The sequence below is a fragment of the Zalophus californianus genome, chromosome 15 (genome assembly GCF_009762305.2).
Source record: "Zalophus californianus isolate mZalCal1 chromosome 15, mZalCal1.pri.v2, whole genome shotgun sequence".
Classification (NCBI taxonomy): Eukaryota; Metazoa; Chordata; class Mammalia; order Carnivora; family Otariidae; genus Zalophus; species Zalophus californianus.
The window spans coordinates 9,638,299-9,663,510 of NC_045609.1; the positions used below are offsets into that span (position 1 = coordinate 9,638,299).

The 25,212-nt window shown below is 39.5% G+C and overlaps 1 protein-coding gene across 1 annotated transcript in view; it reads right to left on the bottom strand.

Moving 5' to 3' along the window:
* CHRM3 (cholinergic receptor muscarinic 3) overlaps positions 1-25,212 on the bottom strand; it is a 479,047-nt gene that overhangs the window by 445,486 nt on the left and 8,349 nt on the right. The window lies entirely within an intron of this gene.

Genomic DNA, 25,212 nt, shown 5'->3' on the forward strand with positions numbered 1-25,212 from the left:
TACAAAAACCTCATTATAATGTATATTTGCAAGAGTGAAACACATGAAAAAGTATCAACACCCAGTAACAGGACAACAACTAAGAAGGCCGTCTTGCATCTTTCAAATAGGCTATTATTCGGCCGCTAAAAATGAGGAAGGTAAGTAACATGGAGAATCCCCATCATATAATGCTAACCAGGAAACGCTATATGTAACTGTACATGTAATATGTAGAAAAAAGGACATAACACAACAATCTTGAAAGAAATTTCTCTAAGTGATAAAAATGGTTATGTTGGCATGTGAAAATTGCTGTTGTAGTTGTTCTGTTAACAAATTTATATTTTGTAATGGGAAAAAATAAGCTAGAAGCAAACAGTGAAAACATTACTTTTGAGAATCCTTTGGTGAGATGTCAAACAATATAAAATGAAAACCTTTCTTCTACCAAGTATTCTTATGACTAAATTTTTCAGCATCTCTCCAAGTTTTCCTTTGTTTTATTCAACATACATTTATGGAATGTTTGCTATGTATCGTGCCCTTCCCCATATGCATTTCACTCTTACTTCCAAGTGCGAGTCTCCTGACATTTCCTACTGAACACAAGGACTTCACCTTTTTTTCTTTAAAGTACTCTCTGTAATGGTTTCTGACTCCTTGTCAATTCACAACCAGGTCATATGTTGTATTCTGAAATATCACTTCAAACTGTGCCAAAGACTGGAACTATTAATCACTTACATAAAATAATCTACCACCATTTCTGAAATGGAAAACGCTGAACTCTTGCTCCTACGTCTGCCACTCTTAGAGGAGTGTCAGACTCCAGGGGGGTTCAGAAAGGAGCAGGCTCCTCCTTTCTTGTTGCTGGCAGTTGCCACTGCCTTCCTTTCTTGGACAGTGTTGTTACGGGGCATCGGAGTTAATAATTGCCCATCTTCCCTCATGCACCTTTCAGAGCGTGTGCTCGGAGAGTCAGGGGCACAGATGGTACAGGGGGTACAGGGAGGGAAGAGGAGTCCACTGTTGAGGGTGGCGAGTTCTCTTTCCTTCTATTCATGTGTGATGCAAGAACAATGGCACTCAGTTTTACAAATCTGTTCCTGTGGCCACCGCCAGTTTCATAAACTTGTTTGTACACATCACGCTGTGAAATAAAAACAGTCGCCAAAGCCCCTCGATGACTAATTTGCTGGCCATGCCTTGGCCCTTTGTGATTAGATTTTTCTCCTGTAGATGACAGTGCAGATTGTTTCCTCTTTCTTACGACATTCTCCTTCCCTTGAGCAAAACCATCCTCCCCTGATTTTCATCTAGTCCTTTTCTGGACGCTGTTTCTCAGGCTCCTTCTGCCTGTCTCTTCCCTGTTGGTGCTTCTCAAGCTTCTGTCCTGTCTCAGCCTCTTCAGAGTTTATCTCACTCGCTGTTTTCCACTTGCCACTTCAAGTCCACAGTCCCACCATCCACTTGTCTCTACCCTGCTCTGTGCCCAAGGAAGACAACCTCTATGGAGCCTCAGAGCATTTCCTTGCCCTTCGGTTCCACTGTGGATTTGGCCAATGGCAGGCCAAAGTTCAGACGGTGGGAATGGAGGGAGGTCATAGTATGCATCCCCCCAACCACTTTTCCTGCTCGGCCACTTCTGGCAGTGGCCAAGTTTCTCTACGGAAGGCTACAGTACCAATAGGCAGCTCTCTCCTATATCCACATCTCCTTCTGCTTGTCCACCTTCTGTGCTCCTTCCCTTTGGCTCTCCAGACCTAACAGTGATAATGGTTCTCTGATGTTGCTAGTCCCAGCACGTTTTATCAACCCAGCCGGTTTCCTTAATCCTGCCCATAACCTCCATGAACCATTTTATCGTCAAATTCCCCTCGATTACCCCGTTCGCATAAGACATCTGTTTCCTGCGGAGATCTTAACTAATACTCCATCTTATTCTCACTCAGCTTTGATGACCGCCACCGGGTGATGGCTTTAAATCACTATCACCCAATCTCTTTCCAATTCCCAAGTACATATTTCAGAGCCCCTTCTATGTATTCTAAAATAACATCAGATTAACAGAGCCTAAATTAAAAACCCACCCCCTTCACTGACCTCTGCCTGCCCCACCAACATCTCCCTTCAACCCATTTCCCAGTCCATAATTCTCGTTTTGGAAATAGACAACCATCCACCCACCTGCATAATCTAGAAAACTGGCAGTTTTCCCAGTCCTCATTCTCTCTGGCCTGTTATCAAGTACTTTTGGTTTTCTCTCCTACATAGGTTTTAAGCCCATTTCCTTTGCTTTATCTGCATGGTTTCTACTTTAGTCCAGAGTCCATCCTCGTTATATCATACAGGCATCCCTGTTATCTCCCACCAACTAGGTTGTGATCGATTTGAGGAAGAAGACAATTGCTTGCTATTGTTGCCAGTAAAAGCATTGCCTGAATGAGTGATTGAATGAATGAGGTGCAAAGTGAAGATATGAATAGCAGAATTTCACTTTTTCCCATGGGTCTTGCAAATAGCTCCAAACCACTTCAACCTCTGTGTGCGTGTGTGTGCGCACGCTTAATGTGATCCACTAATCTTAATTTTGTTTTGTTTTGTTTTTAGATCAAAACAGTGGTGTGCTAGAAAGTAACTAACAACCAGCTTTCTGAGGGAAAGACCAAAGCTCTGATTTGTAGCCCTTGGCAGTTTCCGTGGTAAAAATATTGTTGGCATTGCCAATTTGAAGCTACCAAAGCACTACCACTGAAGAGGAGCGGGCGCATGGGGCTCTCCTGAGCTGGAAAGCTGGAGGAGGTGGGTCCAGCATACCGCTTAAAGCCACGTTTGTCATAGGGAAGGCCAGATTACCTAACTCATCGGAGATTTCTGAAAGAACAGGATTACAAGGAATGCAGTATTTTAAGATTCAACATGAAAAATAATACGAATTAATAGTCATTTGCCAGGAAAATAATAAAAATAACAAATAAAGGTAGGGACATCATCAGAATCTCATCATCATTTGGAGACAATTTAATTTTGTCCTATGGAAAATTTCCCTCCTCTGTCTTCTTCAATTTATTTTAACTTAATCGAACAAGCATTTACCATGTGCTTATATTTTGTGGGTTTCTGTTCCCGGGGGAGGAACCGCATGTGAAAAAGAAGGTCTTTGTCCATACTACTGATCAAGCAGAATGCCTTACTGCCTGAGAGTTGTGACATTTCTATCTAGTGGAAGGATGAGTGAAGGCTGCTATTTCTAACTGGGAAGACCCACAAAGTGCTCTTGGAAGAACAGGTTGGAGCTGCACTTTGGTAAGAAAAATTACAACACATTGAGAGAAGAAAGAGAGATTGAGGTTAGCAAGGGTACTGGGTTTCCTTGTTTGACACACAGTAGGCACGCAGTAAGTACTGAGTGAATGAATGAATAAGCCAAGACTCACCGAAGAAATGACTGAGGGAATGAAGTAAAGGTAAAGGCAGACATGTGAAAGGTCATCTGATTTGGGTTTGACATCTTGGACCTAAGGTTGCATCTTTCAGCACCTGTCCCAGTATAAACTATTCAACCTTAATTTCTGTCACTCCTACATCACTTGTAGTGAGGTTACCAATCCTTCTTCATCCCATTATCCATCTACTCTGTCTCCATCATTAGCACTCATGTCCAAGCCTCCAAGGGACTGCAAACAGCCTCCCAGACCCTAACCGGGAATCCACTCTGGCCCCGCCCCTCAGCCTCACCCACGCTGCAACCAGAGTCAGCTCTCAGAAATGCCACAGTGAAAGTCTGAGGATTTCTGCCACCCCTTCACTGCTCGTGTAAGATTTAAGATTCCTCAATGCTTTGGACTGTTCTTACAAGAAAGCTGAAACTCCTTAAAGTGGCCTCCAAGGTACGATCTGACTCGGAGGCACGATCGAGGCCCCCACTGCCTTCTTCAGGCTAACACCCACCACCCTCCCCCTGACTCCCTTGTACTGGCCCCACAGCCTTTTTTCAAAGCACCACGTTGTGTCCGCAATACTGTTCCTTGTGCTAAGAATACTCCCCCCTCCTCCTGTCACCACATTGCACATAACACCCTGTCCTCTGAGACTAGGTCAGACGCTGTCTTAGAGCTCCATGTACCTCTCCTTTGTGGAACTTATCACAGCTACAAATGTGTACTTACTGTCATGACTGTTTGATGAATGCTGATCTCTCTCCCACTAGTCTGTACGTTCCAGAGGGAGAGGCTATCTCTGTTTTCACTCAAGTGCTTGGCACCAAATAGCTGCTTAATAGGTGTTTGTTGAATGAATGAATGAAATGACATGCTCATTTCAACCTCCACATCTTTAAAGATTGTTCTCATTCCTGAAGAGACTTCACCCACCCCCCCATGTCCCGCCATGAACACAAATCTAATATTTTTTCCATGCCCACCTCAAAAACCATTATTTAATTCAATAAATGGTCATTAACGAATTCTTCTGTTCCAGGTCCTGTGTTATAAGGACGTGGACTATATGGTTACATAAGATCTTCTCAGCTCCCCTGAGGAATGCCTGGTCTACCCAGAAGGATACACCACCTGCTGCCATATTATGTGTGAGGAGCACTAATATAGATATGGCTGAAATCTATGGACACATAGTAGAGAAACAGGCTAACAGTCTCTGGATATTCAATGTAGCTTCACAAAGGAAGAGGCATTTGGCATGCAGTTTTAAAGCTTTCTTCTTGAATGTTTTCCTACTTCTTAGGGGGAAAAAAATCACAATGATATATTCCCACTCTCTACCCTCCTCTACGGTGCTGCCCTGGACACAGGCAAAGTGGTTAATGCATACCTTTGGCGAAATGGAATCCAGGTGGTCTTTGAGCGTATGTGGTAAAGAGCTTCTATTCCAGTCAAAATGTTCCATAAACAAGTTATCATCATTGTGAGAGTTTTAACTTCTTGATTGCATATGATTCTCTTTTAAATGCAAAAAATATGAGGATCAACATCGCACACCTGCTGTACATATTTTTTTTTTTTTTTGACACATGTCCTAAAAAGATTAAGAAACACCGAGGAAGAAACAAGGTGGAATTTCAATCAATTTCCCAAGAATTCCGTAGGTACAGGTGCCCTGCAGGTGAGTCTAACACACTTTGGCTCATTTCGCCCTGGCTAGAACCCTTTGAGATTGATAGTGCTATCTCTGTTTCACAGATAAGAAGACCAAGGATCAAACAAAGCTCATGCAACTCGGCGGAAATCAAACCGAATGGGCACCTACACCCTCTGATCTTGAGGCCTATCCTCTCCTATCAGACCTACATTTTCTTAGTTGTAAAACTGCCCCATAATGACTTATTCTATGTGATCCCTGCCTTCATGTGTTACATGAGCTTTATTCTTGTCAAAGGATTTCATAAACAACTTATCATTACAAAACCTTTGCCTTCTCAATTGCTGAGACTGTCTCCTGTTTTTTTTTATTTTTTTTGAGATTGTCCTTTAAAAGTAAATATGTGAAGCTTGGCATAATACAACTGCAATCCACACTCTTCCAATGCTCGTTCTGAAGAAACAAAGGAACACAGCAAACAGCGACAACAATGAAATAAAGCAAAAGGCGATTCACTCACTTCCTGGAAGCTCCCTACATACACACACTGGGCAAAGTCACTTTCTCGGGATTTGCAGGGTCTAGAACATGAAGTTACTGAACAGAGTAAAACTCTCAAACTTCAACTCAAGTCCGCAATGGAGAAAAATGCAGTCTCTGCCCAAATCCTTTAATTCCAAAGCTTCCTTACGGTAGTATCATTGAGATGGTCACTTAATTTTGCATCAAAGAAAAACATTTTGTAAAATATAAAAGAAAGGTAAACTCCCTTCTTTTCACCAGGATAGGCAAGCGGCTTCTGGCCTTATTTATTGCCTCTTGGCTAAGGTATCACCGTAGCGTTCATTTTCCTGAATATTATTTGTGTTATAATTTAACAATGGAGAAAAGTCAGCTACAGAGGACAATTACACTTATGTGCCTTATAATTATTGTATTATGTGCGTTCCACGGTGGAAAATAAATTATAACGTTCATTCTTCACAAGATAAAAAAATTTAAGCACATTCGTTAGTTAGTCCAATAAAAAAATCTGGCATCAGTATGGTGTGGTTTGGCAATGAAAACCGGAGCCTGTAAAACTAGCCTAATATAGAAAAATGGACAGATAAAGAGCACATTAGAGGTGACGCATTCCACAGGATAAATTTCACACGGATGATTGGAATTTCTCAATAAAAGGATAAGAGAACTTCATATTTCCTGAACTATGTTTTGGAGGTCAAATCAAGAATGACCAGTTAATATATTCGGAGAGCAAAAAATTCTTCTTATAATGAGCAAGTCACACATATATAAATGCATGTAAAAGCAAGACATAAATGCAATTTTTAAATTAACATTCTTTACGGAGCACCTTAAAGGGGAGTTTAATATTTAAAATGTACTTAAATGACAGATATTTATTAGCAAAACATTAACCTTATATAACCAAATGTTATATGAGTCACTTTACTCTAATAAAAGGTCAGTGCCCCCCCAAATAAAAGACTAAAAACACTGTGGTATTTTATACAAGAAAATCAGAAAATAAAATGGGCATATGAGAATACTGTCACTAATGATGTGATGTTCCCAAGAATAATATAATAATAATATTATTTTTAAAATAATTTCCCAAGAATTATTATTATTATTTTTAAAAATAATTTGCCTACCCAACATGAGGCTCAAACTCATGACCTGGAGGTCAAGAGTCACGCGCTCTACCGACTGAGTCAGTCAGGCACCCAGAAGGAATTCTTTTTAACAAGCATTCTAAACATACAGCACAATTTTGCCGTTTTATGATAATCAAATGCACAAGATGTCTTTTGGATACATAATAAACATTTGTTGAATTATTAAAGAAAGCTGGTTTAAAAAAACAATAAATTGGAATGCATTATTATTCATTTCCTTTGAAAAGATCCAACTCTACCTAGCATCTTTTACAGAGGTTTTATGCACTCTCTATCAACTCTTCTGCCATTTTTCCCCATTAAAAATGTGAATTCTTTTTTAAAAAGTAGAAAAACTTGTAAGAAATTAGATAAAGTTATCAAATGGCCACCAGACTGACAGGTTAACTATGAGAAAAGAAAACAACCTCCATCATGGTGCTCTGGTGTTTCAATGTTTTAACATCACAGTGGGCTTAAAAAGTTTCATTTTCTTTCTTTCTTAAAAAATAAAGCTAAGAAATACATTTAAACTTTGGCCATTCACATAAAACTTACTAACTAAATAAAATAACTGGGAAAGCTAGCATAGTCGACCCAGGGGATTTATACTGAAATCAATACTTATATACCAGTGTTAAAAGATAGAGAGTATTTTTAATAATCTTTACTCAGAGTGATGAAAAACCTCATTAAAATTTCTTATTATGAAACTCATTTTAGACTAAAATTTAAATGTTTTCTTAATTAAAGTGTGTCAACGCTATTAAATTTACAAAAACTTCATAAATATCCAGCTCAGTGGCTTTCAACTCTGCTATAAATCAGGATCCCCTGTGAAACTTTAAAAATCTATTGAATCAAAATCTCCCAGGTCGATTCAGAACACCTCCACTTCTTTAAAGCTTCACAAGAACTTTAGGAACTCCAGTTAGGAGTCTGTTCCTATCCTTTGGCATATGTTTCCTGATGCCTAGTGTATTCCTGATGGTGCCTACTCTGTAAGGTGCAGGGAAAGCAACGATGTAGAAAACATTACGTCCCCATTAAGGAGGGGAAAGAGTTGGTTACAATAAAGTGAGGTACGTGTTAAACAGAGGTAAACACACAGAGTGCTTTGGAGCAAAGAAGAAGAATCCCTGAACCAAGAGGCTATGTCAGAGAGCTCACGTCTCCAAAAATGAGAAGCCTTCAGAGTTTCTTCTTTTGCTAGCAGCCTTGCTCCTCAAGGAGGCTGAGCCAGCAAAGGAACGATCCACTTTTACCCCATGTTAGAACTTTGACCATTGGATGGAGTGTAGAGTCTAATTACTAAATTGAGTCTGGTGTATGACAGGAGAACCAGAGAGTCACTGGACTGTTAATTTTCATACAGGAGCAGGGGAATGCTCAGCTCCACTGAGATGCCATGAAGAGGCAGGGGGAGAAAGACAGAAATACTATTGCTTTACACTCACCCTACACGAGCTGAGCTTGTTCAAGATTCCCTGGATCAAGTGCTGTACAATAAGACCATGAAGAATGATGTAGTCTAGAGTGAAAGGCTCGAGTTATCTTATTTTTGATCTTTTTATACAATAAATTACTGCCCACTTGCATTTTGAGGGTTATATGTGAACATTGTTAACATTTCATTTTTATTAAATTCTGGAACATATGAACAATATTGACTATAGACTCTTCAAGTCCAAAAGCTTTAATCATATACAATCTGATCCTTTTAACTACCATCCTTCAAAATAAGAGATGAAACTTAATAGTCTTATAGAATTCTTTCCTTGTGATTTCCTAACATCAAATCCTATATCCAACTGTACATGTTGTTATAACTTAAAGAAAAACACAAATGTCAAGACGAGTTATATCTCCACATGATTAAAGATACAAAAAGCATAACACTCCCATCCTAACACTTCCAAAAAAGTTAATCCATATGGAAAGGTTGGGTGGGAGCTCATGGTACTGAAATTTGTTTGACTCTAGTAAGTACTTACAAGAACCCTTTTGAGAACTGTATATGTAAAGTCAGATCGAGTCAAATCCACAAATTCATTGAGGCAACACTATGGATTAAAGAAAGAAGGGATAGATGTCTCTGCCTTCAAAACCATGACAAGTCAGAGAGATACATACCATATAGAGATCAGCAATATAAGGACCCTCAGACAAGAATGTAGCTGTGTCTTGTCCTTCACTTCCTTCCTTCCAGCTTTTATCCTAAGCTTCAGACAAAATGGGCCATGCACCCAACCTCCACCCCAAATGTGCCTACCACACTTCCCAGCATGCCCTTCTCTATAAACATCATTTCTGCTTCAGAAATCCTATAGATCTTTCAAGGTCTATTTCAAAGACATGTTCATCCTTAGCACACACTGGATTTGCTCTTTCCCTCCAATGAACTCCCATCTCATTTAAGAACCAAGAATGGCTTGCACCCATGTCCCATGAGGCAGCAGCGAGGAACCCGACCATCACATGACTGGTTATCACGGACAATACCTTCCTTCTCAAGCACTATACTTTCTCCTACTTCAGTGCCAATATCAGCATAATTTCTCCCTAAGAAACATCCAGGGCAGGAGGAAAAATACATAGAAAACTTCAGCTCCTTCATCTAAAGCAAATGGATTTTGAAGAATGTTATTTTTAATAATTAAAACATTTCAAGGTGTTCAATAAACTAAAAAGATAACCATTAAAAAAAAAAAACCCAAATGTCAGGGCGCCTGGGTGGATCAGTTGGTTAAGTGTCTGCCTTCGGCTCAGGTCGTGATCCCCGGGTCCTGGGATCGAGCCCCGCTTCAGCAGGGAGTCTGCTTCTCCCTCTCCTTCTGTCCTCTCCTCCTGCTTGTGCGCGCACTCGCTCTCTCTCTCTCTCTCTCTCTCTCAAATAAATAAAATCTTTTAAAAAACCCCACAAATGTCTCCCCAATATACCAAAGATTAATGGACTCAAAATCTCAAATGCTTCTAAGACACAGGTAATAGAACACTTGGTGCACAATAGCATGGACCACACACAAGTACTGCTTCCTTAATATAAACATCACAAAACGTCTGCCCACTAGCTAGAACTGACCCACAAAAATCTTTCGTTTGCTCATGGACATTTTTTAATTAAAAAAATATATAAAGCAACATCTAAACACGAGTAAAAGTTAGGTAAAAAAAACTTTATTTTAAGCATCTCTTACACACATAACAGATCTGGCAACAGAAGGTAAACTTTGTCTTGTTGCAAAGACAGGTTCAGGGTGAGTAGTGTGTGGTCTTTAGAAGGGAATATGCCATCTATTTGGCCTGAGTACATACAGTCTCCCAGGGGGTACATTTGCAAATCCACTTGACCCACTACCTCCCTGATGTAAGTGTCTGAGTTTAGGACCCCTGCTTCAACACCTAAATGTACACGTGTTTCAGGAAACATTTATGAAACATTTTGATAAAAGAGCAGGCATTACCATCTAAAAAGTCTGCTAGTCTGCTTTATTTATTAAGATGTACTAGCATTCTATCTTATATAAATTTTAACTCAGAAGCAAATGTTTGACGATGGTAAATAAAAAAATATTGAAAAGGAAAAACAAATCTGTTACGTTGGCTATCGGCTCTCAAATAGTTATAACAAAATTCATGACCCAATTGCTTATTTTCTTCATTGCGTTCATCTGTCTAGGGTTAAAAACTTGTGCTATTTTTTTTCAAATTGTCTTTAGTCAAAAGGGAAATCTATGGAACTCAAAATTAATAAGTCTTTTGGACTTCAAAATATAAAATTAGGAATATCTGAAATTGCTGCCTTTAGGCTTAAAGAAATATGCATATATATGTGTAAAATTATGAAAAAAGCAAAAATTAAAACTTAAATTTACATTTCATAAAGTGGCTTAAAACATAATTTATGAGTTTCAAGGATAATGACCATACCACCACGAACTTAGAATTTATTGTTCACTAGGAAGTTAACCTTTTATCAGCTTCTATGGCAATATTCTGAAAAACTGAGTTTGGAGCAATCTCTTTTTCTTTTCTTTAAAGAACCAAATGGAACAAGCTTAAAGTTTACCCAGAAGTACAGACCACTTGTTCTAAAATATACTAGACTATATTCTTTATTCTATCATGAAGTCTATGAATCTCACATCTTAAAATTTTCTCCATTCACACATTTTTTCTTTTGAAAACAGCATGTGTGAGCCACACATATTCACAGCTGAAATTGTTTTCTTTGCATCTTAGGAAGATGACGAAAAGTTCACATGCATCTTCTTTCTCCAAATTCAGAAACAGATGGTAAGGTGATTGCAAAATCACCTAGTCAGTCTGTTATTAGGCAGCCTCTGGATACCACAGGATTCTGTTCTCGCAGACCTTTTTTTTCAACTTACAAATGACCCCCCCCCCGAATTCCCATGATATTATAAGTTACCCCTTGTGCCATACTCTTGCTCCACGAATTGCAAAAACAATTTCCGCAACCACTTTCCTTCTTACTGGTTTCTCCCTCCTCCTCCTTCATCAACAGTGGTGTGACCCAGCTCCTCATATTCCCCAACTACACATCCTCCTTTCTAATGAGAGAGTTAAAGCAGCTTATTAACTGGCAACAAGCTGGGCTGCCAAATCGTATCCACGGGAGAGGACGAAGAATACATATAAACCCTTCCAGAACCTCTCCTCGCCTACCAACCCTGGAATGAGTTTGAAAGGTAAGGGCATATTCCTTGTTAAATCTTACACTTCTTTATTTTAAACTCCCCCCACCCTTGTCTTGACTTACAAACTAGAAATCCATGAAATCATTTTCTGAAAAGAAGGAAAATATTAATTGGCAACAAAAAGAACACATAGATCACAACTGCGACCGATGCCTCACAGTCCTTAGTACAGATGGATGCGTTTTCATTGGAAAGAAGATACAAATACATTTCATTCTAGTTCCCATTCCTGAGCATTTGTCCTTCAAAACAATAAGATTCAAAGAAAGTGAATGAAATGTCCATCAGAGGTTCTACTCCTTACCCCAGAGGACAATATTGTTCTACAGAGAACGTCTCTCTTTTGTGAAGGGGGACATTCCTCTATTTTCCTACATACGTCAACCGTTAATTCCTGCCCTGACAACGTATTGTCATTTGTTTGAATTTAAACTTCAGGGTAAAATGAATGATAGGACGAGATAAAAAAAAATTAGCCTACACAACTGAACTATCATGTAACAAAAACCAACCTACGATCGTTGAAGACATATGATCATATGAAGAATCGTCTTCCTTAAGGTAGATTGTGAAATTCAGATCAAGTGCGGTTTCTCCAGAACACTTAATTCCGTTCATGAAGAGCCTTTTATTTCTCTCAAGACAACTGATAATCAAAGAAGCTAAGCACCATGGCATTTCCATTAGCACATGCCCATATTTGAAAAGTCTGCTCTTCTTCCCGTAATTTTTATCTGTTTGGAAAATCTAAACCACATATAGAAACTGAGGATTTCTGCTTGTCATCTTTTATAGCAATGGTGCCTTATTTACATAAGACAACTAAATTAGTTTCCAATTTTTTCTTTGTATCAGTCTGTAAGATTCATGTTTTCGTCCAGAGATTGCAAACACCTCCAACCAAAACCAGCGTCAGACTCTAGTTTGTTTGAAACCTGGCTTGGACAAGTTATTAAATGTATGTGCGGTTTGTTATACTCACCTATTAATCGGAGAGGATACCTACTTTGTAGTACTGTTCTAAGGATAAATGAGGTAATACAAAGAAAATACTTAGCACTGTTCTAACAGAGAGCAAGCACACAGCATTTTCTGTAAACGTTTATATTATTGTCAGTGAATCATTCTGTGTGAAAGGATCAAACTGGTTTCCTATACCTACCAGCATTTCCACTATTAGCCCTTTGTTCCACAGGGGCAGAAGCTCCCAAGAAACTGATTGTAAAATAAAATTTTCTATTTAATTCTACTCCATATTCATATAGGGCCTATTCAATTTCTACTCTACATATTGAAATAATCCTCCTTCCTCTCAGCCGAATTGAATTTAGGAAAATACACGAAATTAGGCATGCTATCTATGCTAGTCCATTTTTCTGAAAAGTATGTTATCTGATTTGAATGATTTTGTTCTGTTCCAGATTTTTTACTACCTGCTTTGCAGCAAACATAAGTTGAGCTTGATGTTTGTTGAATGTCACACGGCACAGGCAACATGGAAAGTGTGTCCAAATAACATCAAACTGCTGTAAACAGTTGCCGTAGGTAGATGCAGCCCACATGAATATTAAAAATTACTTGAGTTTATTAAAATCTAAGTGAGGAAAGGGGGGAAACATTTTTAAAAAGGTAAGCCACTTGGGTGACTCATTGTGGAATTCTTCTTTTGAGGTATGTCAAAGACAAGTATTCAGCTGTCACCAAAACAAGTGTGTTCAATACAGAATTAGTTGTGAGTCTAAAAGAAGCCAAAGATTAGATGGAACAAAGAGCATAACAGTGACGAGGCGGGCCAGTGACCCAATATTCACTCAGACACATTTGGATTTTCAGCTGCAGAGACACCACCTGTTTGTAAATGGCAGACATGAGGATTGCTTACCAAATGACCACAGAAGTTTCACAAATGACAAGGTCCTAGGCAAGTCTGAAACTCAAATTCCTTTTGTCAAGAACCCTTGTTTCTTTTCAACACAGTTCCCTGCCTTGGGTTTATATTATTCTGATATCATTAATACGATTTAAAACCACCAAAGCAAATATTTGCAATGGAAATAATCAGAGTAGAAAACAAGCTGACGTGTACTTCTTTACTTTAAAGAAGTGTGTGTGTGTGTGTGTGTGTGTGTGTGTGTGTGTGTGTGTGTGTATCCACTACACCCCAAAACCACTCTAACTGCAAAGTAACATCTAAATCCACTTGATTTTGAGTCTCTCCATTTGACGAATTAACTGAATAGCCTGTACAAGTGAGTTCTCTATTTCGACACAGCCATTCACGCTTTTATGTTTTACAGTTGCGTTCATATTAATGTTAAAGTATGTTGACTGAAGTTCACAAAAATGTAGAAGACTATCAGAAGACACCACCATTTGATTGAAATTCAGATTATGGTTCCCTTCTAACCTTCACGGAAAATGGGCCAGAGTATAGGGAGGTATGGCCAGCAGTAGCCAATCAGCAACCCTCAGCTAGACTGAGAAGAACCATCCCTCTCTCCTCCAGATGGTATCTGCTCTGATTTATCCTTGAAAGAAGTCTACAGGATGGTGGATCCTTAATAACTATAATAATTATGATTATATAATCACTCCGCAATGCTCTTAACTTATTCCCCAGTAATCTCCTGCTCTACTCACATCATCTCATAGAAACTAGGCGATGAGACAGGTAAGATAATAATAGAAAAGTAACAATAAAACAGTATATATGTCAGCAAAAATAGCAGTTATTGTCTTTTTGGGGTTCATACGACGTGCAAGGTCTACTAAGTGCTTACACATATACTCATTTAATCTTCCTGATAACCAGAAGAGGCAAGTATAGTAACTATCCTTCTCATGCTACAGATGATAAAATTGTGGCACTCTGAAGAAAAGGGACAGTGCAGGGAGGACAGTGAGGGAAATCCCTAAGAGTAGAGATATATGGTAGGGTCTAGAGAGCAACCAGTTCTGGAAGACTCCTGAGTAGATGGAAGAGGACAGGGAGGAAGGAAGGAAGGAAGGGAGGGAGGGAGGGAGGGAGGGAGGAAGGAAGGGAGGAAGGAAGGATGGAAGGGAGGGAGGGAGGGAGGAAGGAAGGGAGGAAGGAAGGATGGAAGGGAGGGAGGGAGGGAGGAAGGGAGGGAGGGAGGAAGGAATGAAGGAAGGAAGGGAGGAAAGAAGGAAGGGGGGAGGAAGGAAGGAAAGAAGGAAGGAAGGAAGGGAGGGAGGAAGGAAGGAAAAGAGAGAGAGGAAGGGAGAACTTGAGACAAGTATTAATTCTGAGAAAACAAAAAAAAATACAAAAAGAGAAAATATCATAGTTCACTAAATGGTTCACAGTAGTGAGTAAAATTTACATAGTCAAAACATGTTAATATCAAGTACAAACACAACCAAAATTTTAATGTGATTCTCTCGGGAGTATAAGGAAAGACAGTTCCAATAGTAGGAAGTAAATTGTAAAAGCCAAAAAGCAAGACACGGTAGTCCAAGAATGATACTTAGAAATGTGGGAAGTAAATAACAACAACAACAACAACAACAAGAGCCTGAAGAGTGGAAAATGCTTGCCTCTCAAGAGCGGGAAGCTGGGAGGCATGGGGTGCTGAAGACGGCTATAATTTTATCACAGCCTTGGGAGCCGTGTGACTTTCTAAAGGACTGAGATATGATAAAAACTTCAAAACTCTTTGATGACATAGGACTGCAACCACTGTGTAAATCGTATATAAAAAAAACAAAACAAAACAGTGGCTATATCTAGGCTGCCCTTTATCTCAACTGTACTTTGGAAGTGAGAACAGACAGATTTGCCAGTCGGGACAAAGCAAGTTTAAGGACACCTGCAGCCATGGGGCTGACAAAAAGGGCAGCAAGAAGGTAGAAGATAAATGAAATCGTGCTTGGATTTTCTTATTTTGCCTCTGAAAAACATATTGATCTTCTTGACTGCTCAGAGACCCAGTATTAAAGGGCAACAAGAGTGGAGGAGACGTGTTACTGGAAATCCTTCTTTAGGGATAGCAGATGAGTCGATTCTAGAACCAGTCCTGGAGGATCAGAGGATTCCAACGAAGAGATGGTGGAGGAGAGATGCTGACCGCTGACATGAGGGAATCACTGCACGGGTACAGAGCTTCTGGGCAACAACAAATGGGGCTAAAGGCGCAGGGAAGCGTGAGGGGCCATAAAATCACTTCTGCCTCGAGACCGTCCTTGTAAAGGATGACGGTATGCATTCTGTACTGGTGATATTACCCCCTGGGGGTAAAAATGGGTTCTTACAGGGCAGATAAAAGTAGTAGAGATTGCAATGATTTCCAACTTGCCGAATGGCCACATTTTATAAACAGATGTATAGCAAATGTATGGTATTAAATTTTCATGGATTAAAGAGGACATTAGGACCAAACCCCCCCCAAAACAAAAAAACCAAACAAACATTGAAAAGGCTCCTTAGGGGGGTGATAATGAAGAAAATCCAGAAGAGAAACACTGAATTAAAAGAAAATTAACAGAAAAAGAATGGTTGGAGAACTTTGGAATGGAAATTAGTAGAAACTGAGAAGGACCTTACAATTCTGGGAGCACGAGAGGATTTTGTGGTTAAAAAACATTTTAAGGTTAATATCAGCCACCTAATATAATAACACACACCAAAACATTCTTTAAAATGTTAGAGCAGTAAATAACCTCAAATCAAAACTGCTCTAGTATCTGGATCAATGAGCTTGTTTTAACAAAAGATATTCTCTATTCAGTGAATTTCCTGATACCAATCCCAAGCATCTTGTTGCCTTTTAGAGACCAGTAAGTCAAGCTCGTGACAGCTCCAAAATCTATTGGACAATGGCTTCTATGTGATCCCAGTAAAATATCTTCCTAACTTTCCAAATAACCTGCTTCGAAAACTTACCTGTACAAGCATTGTTTCCCACTTTGACTCGGCGCCCAGACAAAGGTTTTCATCTACACCTATGGTTTCAAGACCTGAAAAATGGGAAAAATTCAGGCCCCACTGAGTTCTTGGTGCTGCTGAAACAATTCATACACTTGAGTGTGTGTGCGTTTGGATATGCAGGTCCACAGAAACAGAGTCTCCAGTGAGCGCCTTCTATCCAACCATCATCAGGGAAAATTTGCAGTATTAGGAACACTGATCTTCTCCCGATTATGCCCACGGATCAGCACCCTTCAAACCAGATTACTTATTATAGTATTCTTTAAAGCTACCTCTTAATAGCAAGAAAAATTAGTTGATCCACTTAAGCCTCAAGCTCTATGAGGGCAAGACCCTGTCTTCTTTCTCTAGCACTCTTTCTCCAACCTAGAGCAGCATCCTGGCATAAGCAACTGCTCAAAAACTATCTGAGAAATAAAAAATAGAATACATTATCTTCAAGTACATTTAGCAATATTTCGAGATCTAGATTTTGTTGCGAAAAACCTAATAAAGTACAATACTTAATGTATTTTAAAGAGCCTCAGAATAACCAAACCACTGGAAATCATATTAGCCAAGTAATGCAGAAAATTAAGGATCTTGTGGCATATCAAGAGCATCCCAGGCCAACATACTCTTGATTATCTGTCACATTTTGCATAGTTTACATATGGTAGGCACTCCCTGTTGATTCCTAATGTAATGTACAAATTCAGAAAAGTCCTATTTCGTCTTCCCCTTCCATTTTATAACCTAAGAAATTTCTTGACTTCCTTTGTAATGCATATGCTTATTATAATTAAGTAAATGAGCATTTATGAAAATAGAATTTTTGAAAATGAGAAGGTGGCAAGTTGCTTCTCTCTTATGTAACTGTAATAGGAAAATAGGGGAAAATAGCATTATTGGAAATGAGGCTAGGCATACTCAAGTAAACTTGACTGAATGTGCTAGTTTATTTCATTGTTTTTCCAGTCTAGAATCCTGCAGTTCACTGTAAATGATGCTTAGTGATGATTTTAATATGGGTGTACAAAAGAAAAGGCCATGGTCGAAAGGACAATATGTGGTGGGTTTGTCAGGTTTTGTTTCTGCAATGAGAAACACAAAAGTGGCACTTAATATTCCTTTATTCAGTCAGTGTTTGTTGTGAACCTACTGTGGGCCAGGCAGTGTTCTAGGAACTGGAGATTTAGAGATTAAAAAAAAAAGATCTGGGGTTCCTGGGTGGCTCAGTCGGTTACACGTCTCCCTTCAGCTCAGGTCATGATCCCGGCGTCCTGGGATCAAGCCCCACATCAGGCTCCCTGTTCAGCAGGGAGCCTGCTTCTCCCTCTCCCTCTGCTCCTTCCCCTGCTCGTGCTCTCTCTCTTGCTCACTCTCTCAAACAAATAAAATCTTAAAAAAAAAGATCAAGTTCTTGGTCTCAGAGAGCTCATATTGCAGTGATTATAAGCAGACAATAAATGAAAGGTAAATACACATGATGTCAGATGCTGATAAATACTCTAAATAGAAAGACGGTAGATTGAGACGGTGAATAATGGAAGACAGTGCATGCCATTTCAGATGAGGTGGTCACAGCATGCTTGATCAGGTGATACCGGAGGAAGACCTAAATACTAATTTCTAGAGAGTGTTCCAGACAGAGAGATGAGTACATGCAAGACTCCGAGGCGGAATGTTCCTGGTACAGACAAAAAATAGCAGAGAGTCTCCACATGTAAGGTAAGTTTTGCTTGGCTAGCATGCCTTGCATTTCCATCTCTTCAAATCTTACTGGTCCTTTAAAGTATCTCTCAAGTGAAATTCCTGCAACTAAGAAGTTCCTGGAATCCCTCCAGAAAGATTTGGCTTCTCCACCCTTTGAATCCCAAGAACAACTTGGCTCCGATAACTCTATTTTACAAATTAACATTTTTGTAGATTATAAACACATATCTCGGGGCAAGACTTTGCCACAAATTTTTATAGACCCGTCTGAACCTAGCTGCCCTAAGACAATCATGTCCAGGCTGCTTACGACATCAAAGGCAGCATCTATAGTTGGTGTGAGCTTTCTAAAATTTTAAAGAGTCTGTTAAGTACTCCTTCTTTATAGATTGGTCTGGTTTGCACTTGGAAAACACACAAGATGCCACCCTCAGTCTTCTAAAAGACACGCCGAATCTCATGCTTCGGTTAGTTATTTCTGTGTTGAAAAGGGGATAAATAGGTGGGAACTTCATTAGCAAGATGTGAGCCAACTTTCCACTCTGTAATGGTAATGTTAATCTTGGTTTATACATAAGCGTTGCCCGATATAACTTCTGTTCATGTTTCATTTTCTTTGCATTCCTGCAGCCAATGATAGATCAAATGAAGTAGTCAGGCTGAGTTTCTAGTATCTTTGTTCCTTCTGTCACCACAAACAAAACAAAACAAAACAAAAACAAATAAACTTTGTTTCTCACACATCTGGAATCGTAGCACATTCCCTAGATCCACCAAGTGTGTTCATCTAGGTCTCAACTTGCAAAGTCTATTTTAACTTTTTTTAAAATTTACACAAAGGGAACACTGGTCAAAGTGTGGTAGAGAATTTCTATTCTAGTGAATATCATATCTCATATCTTATAATGCAGATATTATAAGATATTATAAGATACCATAGGGCAGTATCTTACATCATAACTTCAGCAATATATGTGACTTTCAAAAAGGGTTTCAAATATAGGTTGTCCTGTGTTTAAAAGGAAACAGAGCAGGCAGCCACATTAAAAACTAAATGCCAAACAAAAAACAAAAGACAAACTAAATGCCAGGGAATGGTCATATTTAAAGCATGAAATCCATGGAATATAACAGCAACCCTTACCTCTCACTCATGCAGAACTAACAACACTTTCTCATGTCAAGTGGCTCATTTTGAACCTCATTTTAATTTTTCAAGACTTGACCCATTCATTGGACACACAAATGCAGATGTCTGCCATCTAGTGGCAAAAATCAGTATCAGCAGCCTAGTTTTTCTAGAAAACACTCAATATTTTTTTGAGAAAAACTCAATCTAAGCCCTAAGTTTAAAAGGTAGGGGGGAAAGAAAAACTTAAAAAAGGGTAGGGGAAAAGTAAAGCAGAGGAAAGTCACACATCTAACTGGCCATGCTGTTCTAACACCCATATCTCTCTGATCTTGACACCAAGTTAAGGGAGGTTTGTTTAGAACCCCTTGGGAATAGTATTCTAGATCCTATGGATTTTCACAAAGATAGAAGTTCCTTGAAGGCAGCATGTTGCCCTGTTTATTCATCCCTTTATCTCTAGCACCTAGAATAGTGACTGAAACAATTCAGGAACTTAGTAAATTTAATGAAATGACCAATGGCCAGCAGAGGAACAGACCAGACTATGGGTTGCCTACCACAGGAATTTCTAAAATTCTAAAGAACAGAGTGACTGATAATTTTGTTTAATTCTCTTTAAAATTAACATAATACTTTAAATTTGTGAAATACTATTAATTGTATTATGCAGGCTTTTTAAAACTTACTTATTTCTAGAAAATCCATATAGAACGCCCTTAAATCAATGAGCAGAACTAATCTATGCCGACTTTTATGAATATTCATAATAACTGAATTATTATGCACGTATGCAGCAGTTCTAGACTATTCTGTCTCACTTTCCTGACACTATGTTTTTCATATCAATAATATATGTGATATACTTGCTCAGAAAGGTAATCCTTAAATATAGCAACACACACATGCAAAAAATATGGTCTGCTTATCATAGCTCCAAAATATAATCAAGAAACAAAGAAAAAAATCATTGAGGACTGCCTATATTTGAGATAAGAACTTCTATTTTAATATGACCTATGAACACATATCCATATTAAAAAAACAACAACATATTTAGATACAATAAAGTATATTTGATGGAAAGAGTTCCATCTTATTTCTACACCTGAGATCTCAGTCCTTGCTCGACTGTGTTTAAATTCCAGTGGAAAAGAGCACTCCACCCTTCCTCAAAGCCTGAGAAACACCCTAAATTGAATATGACTCATCTTACCAGAGAGAACAGCCTAAGATAATGTACCCCTTGCCAACCCGGCCACTCAGAAAAAAAAAACAAAAACAGAAAATGTTTCTCTCTCGATCTCTATCTCTGTCTCTCTCTCTCTTACTGTTAATCTTCAGTTAGTGAGTCTTAAAATTTAGCAAGCAGAAGTATCGTTCGAGATATTTATTTAAAATGCAGACTGACAGAACCTGACCCTATTCGGATTCAGCAGGTCTGGTTTCAATCCCCAAGACTGCATTTCTAACAAGCACCCCAGATGATTCTGGTGCCCTTGATCTTGGGCTTTGTATGGCTTTAGATACATCACTCTTAATTTTAATTTTTATTTTTTTACCAATCATCTTTTATCGGGTATTAATTCTTTTTCTTTTTTTTAGATCCCATTTATTTATTTAAGAGGGAGAGCATTGAGCTGTATTATAAGCTGGGGGAAGGAACGGGCAGAGGGACAAGCAGACTCCCCACTGAGCAGGGAGCAGGGGTTCCATCCCTAAGCCCCGAGATCATGACCTGAGCTGAAGGTAGACGCTTAACCGACAGAGACACCCAGGCGGCCTAAAACATCACCATTTCTTTTTTTTCTTTAAAGATTTTTGTATGTATTCATTCAAGACACAGAGATACAGAGAGAGAGAGAGAAAGAGAGAGAGCATGAGCAGGGGGACAAGCAGAGGGAGGGGGAGAAGAGCATGAGCAGGGGGAGAAGCAGAGGGAGGGGGAGAAGCAGACTCCCTGCGGAGCGGGGAGCCCGATGTGGGGCTCGATCCCGGGACCCTGGGATCATGACCTGAGCTGAAGACAGACGCTTAACCATCTGAGCCACCCAGGCGCCCCAACATCACCATTTCTAAACCTTTCTGGTGGTTACAAGAATCCCTCAGGAGACTGGCTACTTATGATGATCAACCAATAATGACCACTTCAAAAGTACAATTAGCATTAGTTGGTGAGAGGAGCCGTATTTGGAGGCTGTTATCCAAAAGGACTGTGCCTCTCCAAATGTTAAGGGTCACCAGTGTAACCATGTATCTAACACAGACAACCCTCCGGGCAAGGAAAATTCTATTATGTTCTGTATGATACTCAACAAGAACTGTTGAGTATTGTACTGTTTATTAATACATAAACTATTTTGTCATTATCAAGATACACTGAAAACTGCTAACGCTCATATTTAATTTTCCTCCCCAAAAAGAGTAGTAAGAAAGAATTCACCCAACAACAAATACATAATGAGAGCCGATTATGTGCCAAGGACTGTGTTTGGCCCACAGGATCTATCAGTGAAAAAAACGTAACATAAAAATCTCTGCCCATACAGGGGCAGATTTCGTGAGCTTCTCATTCAGAGTTTACACCATAAAGTCCTAGGTATAGAAAAATAAATAATGGTGGCTCCTGATGAGATGCTCAAAATCTAAAGGAAAAGCCCGTTATTTACATAATTTAGTTCTAGTGCCAACAAGTAGAGCAAATGTTACAGCAGACGCGGGAACAATACAGCCAAGGGGCTTGAGGATTGAACAGGTGACTTTTCTCTGGGAAGGGGGGTCTGCAGTATCTGTGGGCCTGCTCACACTCAGAGGAGGGCTGGCAGCTCCGGAAGCATGGGGGAGTCTGGACGAAAACCTGGAGGCAGCAGAATGGAGGACCACGCAAGGACCCTCCAGCAGGTCAACAGGGCCATAGTGCCACAGCAGAGGGAGGTAAGGAGGATGGAACTGACATTTGTGTAGGAAGTCTGAGTGAAAATGTAATGACAGAATAGGGAAAAGCAAAAGCAGACAGAAAGCAAGAAGACGCATGTTCGAGGCCATGGGGACTGTGGGAGGGGAAGGTGGGAAACGCCCGCCTCAAGGAAGAGGCAATGGGACAAGGAGGGAAGGAGTGGATGGGGCAGCTCAGGAAAACCCATCAGGATGAAGAGACTGTGTGAGAACAGTATTATGTCTCACTCTTACAAATCGAGGGAATACAGATTCAGAAGGTTCGAGTCTGAGATTCCAGGGTGACTGTGATGCAATCAATCAATACAGGAAAAACAGGAGGCATGGTTTATTTTGAGGACAGGTGACGGGTTGCAATGTCCAAACGGAACATTAGAGGTGACCCGGTGATATTCTTTGTGGAAATGTCCAACAGAGCGCCAGAAACGATGTCCCACACTCAAGGGAAGACCATTGGGTCAGCCGTCACCAAAGCCCAAGGGCAGCTGAGATCTCCAAGGGAAGAGGTAGACAGCTGGCAAGATGGGTCCTGGGAAGAGACTCAGCATGGAAGAACACAGAAACCCAGACGTGGAGTCCGAAGACCCAGGCTTATTAAGTCTCTGGCCTTGGGTGAGTCACTCAATGTCTTGGGACCTCGGTTTCCTCAAATATGACTTAAGATGCAGAGTTGTGCTCCATATAATTTCGCTAACTCAGACCACAGGCGTCTCATTCATCTACAAGCGTTAGCCACTTCTTGCCTGCCATTCTCCTTCCAGGTTTTTTCTTCGCGAGACAAAACCAGCTTCACTGACAACCGGAGGTTCCCCAAGCAGACTCCACCCCTCCCGCTACCCAGGCAAATGACCTTCCGGAATTCTACCCCAAAACTGATTCTTCAAAAATTGAGAAATATGGTAGTAGTAGCATTCATCTTTATTAAGAGGTATCTCTCCAAAATTCTTGGAGGAATTTTGATTTTGAGTTCTATAAGAATTTTCTTCTCAACAAATACCTTATATTGCGCACTCACTTACTGACATTCTAAGACACAGTACATATGACCTTTTGTTTTCTCTTGGCACTTCTCCCTAATTTGCAGTTTTGTTAAATATACAAAATGATTTTGTTAGATCTTTGTTAAAGACTTTCTGGGTTTTTTTACTCTACGCTTAGATTCATTCATGAAACAAAAACTAATATATGTATATATATATGTATGTTAGATAAATAAATATTGTCCACATTCAGAATTCAAAATGAATCATCTGCTCTTAACAGATCTAAAGTATGTGAAAGTTTAAATTTCAATATAAAATTCAGCTATCCGAAAGTACTTGTCATCAAACATGATGATTGTAATCTGGCATCAAACATGAGTGACCATTGTTTCTCCACCAGTCCACCGGCCAACATTAGCCTGAAGGTACAAGAGTAACTTGTGCCTACTGGGGCAGTATTATGTCTTACTCTTATAACTCCAAAAGGTCTAATCCTGGGGGCAGAGAAAGTGCTGAATTTAAACATGCTTAACTGATCAGAAGTTCAAAGCAAATGTATTTCTATACTGCTGGGCCATTTTAAGTGGATTGATTTTTATGCCATGAAATCAGTAGATCTTATGGACTACGTTGCAGATTTTAAAAAATAAGGAGGTAGATTTACATTTAAAGTCAGGTCACAAACATCTATTATTATCTCAGTTTTGTATAAAGTAGATGAGAGGATGTATATAGAAAAATATCAGAGGACTGGAGTACCTGGCTGGCTTAGTCAGGAAAGCACGTGACTCTTGACCTCGGGGTCATGAGTTCAAGCCCCACACTTGGTATAGAGCTTACTTTAAAGAGGTTTCAGAGGTTCATGCATCAAATTGTTAACCGTAGTTTTCTTATGGGGCACTGGGTCATGACAGACTTTTACTTTTGACATCACATATTATTGTTGTAATGTTTGCTTTTTAGTATAACCTCTATTACTTTCATAACAAGAAAGCAGCCAATACACTATATTTACATATTTTATATGTTGATGAGTATACTGAGCATTTACAGGAAGACTCCGGATAGGGTCCTTTAGGGCAATCAAGGACAAATGAGACACAGCATCTTCAAGGACTTCACACTTCAGTGTTTGAAATAATTTACACACACACAAGAGTAAATGTGACCAGTGATGAAACTGAGAATCTGATAAAGTAACTAAAAGATGAATTCATGGTAAGAAATGTCAGTTCAAGCAGTCCTTGACAAATTGCTAAAATCTGGGCCCATGAGGATGTGGAAGAAAGGGCATTCTATGCAGCATAAGAAAACATGAAAGTCATGAAAATAGCAGAGCATATACAGAAGAGCAAGTGCTAAGGGAAAGGCGACCTTGAGACTTGGAATTGAATTTAAAATGTAAATCCAAGCTACGGAAGAAGTCAAATGCTAGTTGAATGCTGATGTAATAGATTTAATTGTTATTCAGTAATAATAGAAGGGGGCATCAAAGAAGTTTTCTGAGAATAGGAGAAAAAAATGATCAGATTGGGTCTTCAATTAAAGTGATCTGTATCAAATGGATTAGAAGAAGAGGGCATAGTCAGTGAATTCATCTGGAAAGCTCAGAGACCATGTGAGACAGGTGTACAGAAGGCAGGACTCACATCAGCATCCCCATCACCTGGGCTTGTTAGAAATGCAGATTCTCAGGCCTCAGCCCAGACCTCCTGATTCACAGTCTGTGTTTTACCAAGTTCTCTATGTGATCTGAATGCACACTAAAGTTGGAAAAGCAATAAATCAAGGTGCTGGTAAGAGGAAAGAAAAGAAGCCAAGAGGTTTGAGCTATTACTTGGTTGAGTTATTACAATTTGGCATCTGACTAAATGTGGGAGGTAATGGAAGAGAATAAATCAAGATTACTCAGAAATGTTGAGCTGTAGGATGGTCGGTCATGCTATTCATAGAAATAGGAAACCCCAGGAGAGCAGGATGAGGAGGAAACAGATGAAGGCTGTGCGGTCCGGCCAGCTCATGGAAACGCTCCTTCCAGAAG